This window comes from Lissotriton vulgaris, unplaced genomic scaffold (assembly GCF_964263255.1).
Source record: "Lissotriton vulgaris unplaced genomic scaffold, aLisVul1.2 SCAFFOLD_3672, whole genome shotgun sequence".
NCBI lineage: Eukaryota > Metazoa > Chordata > Amphibia > Caudata > Salamandridae > Lissotriton > Lissotriton vulgaris.
Genome location: NW_028251097.1, coordinates 192,062 through 193,246, shown reverse-complemented (window position 1 = coordinate 193,246; position 1,185 = coordinate 192,062). Strand labels below are relative to the sequence as shown.

Below are 1,185 nucleotides of genomic sequence, written 5' to 3'. Positions count from 1 at the left end.
ACACCATCAAAGCACAAGCCGCACGCCGTCAGTCCTGAGGAACGGGTGAGAAAAACGGCATCACACGGGACTGGGAGCGTCAGAGGCAACGGCCGTAGAGTGCGGCACCAGGCAGAATGCATCCGCGCCCAGCTCCTGGCAACACGGGTTCTCACCCTGATGAGACATGCCCAGCAAGCGAACAAACGCAGTAAGTCCCCTTTGAGACCAGCTTCACAGCTAGGAGCCATAAACGTGTATAAAAACTGGGGATGTAGCACAGTGGTAGAGTGCATGCTTTGCAAGTATGAGGCCCTGGGTTCAATCCCCGGCATCCCCAGGCTACTCCCTGCATTTGCTAGAAGGCTAGCCCGCCAAGGTGTGCAAGGAAGAGATACCCCTAGCTCAGTGGCAGAGATAGGGACCAAACCACCCAACGAGGCAGCTACAGGCAGTGAAGCCCTGCTGCGGACGGCGCCCCGCCAGCCCCTCAGGACAGGAACAGAATCGATTGCAGCGAGGACCCCGAAAAACCAGACAACCACGAGGCGGAGGCGCGCCCTGGGACCGTAGAAGGGACCGCTGGGAACCCCCACCCCACCCACACGTCCCAAGCCGCCCCAGCAATGGGAGACCCGGGTAGGTCAGGAGCGACACCAGCAGAAGGAGCGCCACCATGGGGGGAGGGGGTCCCGGGCATGAGTATAACAAAAACACTCTGCACACACTGACGAGGGGAGAGGAAAAAGGCTGCCAGGAAGAGCCCCAGACCCCCTCGTCCATCCCCCTGTAAACCCCTGTCTTGCTAAAACAGAGCCTAACAGGCCCAGACTGCCTGTCTCCCCGTCGACGGTGTCCCGGCCCTCATGGCCACCGTGCCACACCTCGAGCCATTTGCGGTCTCAGGCCCTCCCCCCTCGCAAGCTACCCGTTGGAAAAAATGGGTGGAGCGGCTGGAAAACTATTTCAATGCAGCTGACATTGCTGTGGGGCGACGCTGCGCCATGCTGTTGCATCTGGGAGGTGAGGCCATCCACGACATATCCAAAGACATCACAGAAGGCGACACACCTACGCCACCCTCCGCGACGCCATCACCAGGTACTTTGAGCCGTTTGCCAGTGCAGACTATGAACGCTTCCTGCTGCGCCAAGCGCGCCAACTCCCTGAGGAGTCCGTCGACGTTTTCTACGCTCGACTCAAAAA

General features: G+C 59.8%; 1 non-coding gene across 1 annotated transcript; it reads left to right on the top strand.

The window, feature by feature from the left end:
- Positions 1-247: 247 nt before the first annotated feature.
- TRNAA-UGC (transfer RNA alanine (anticodon UGC)) lies at positions 248-319 on the top strand. Its single transcript has one exon. It is a non-coding gene; the product is annotated as a tRNA-Ala (tRNA).
- Positions 320-1,185: the final 866 nt, after the last annotated feature.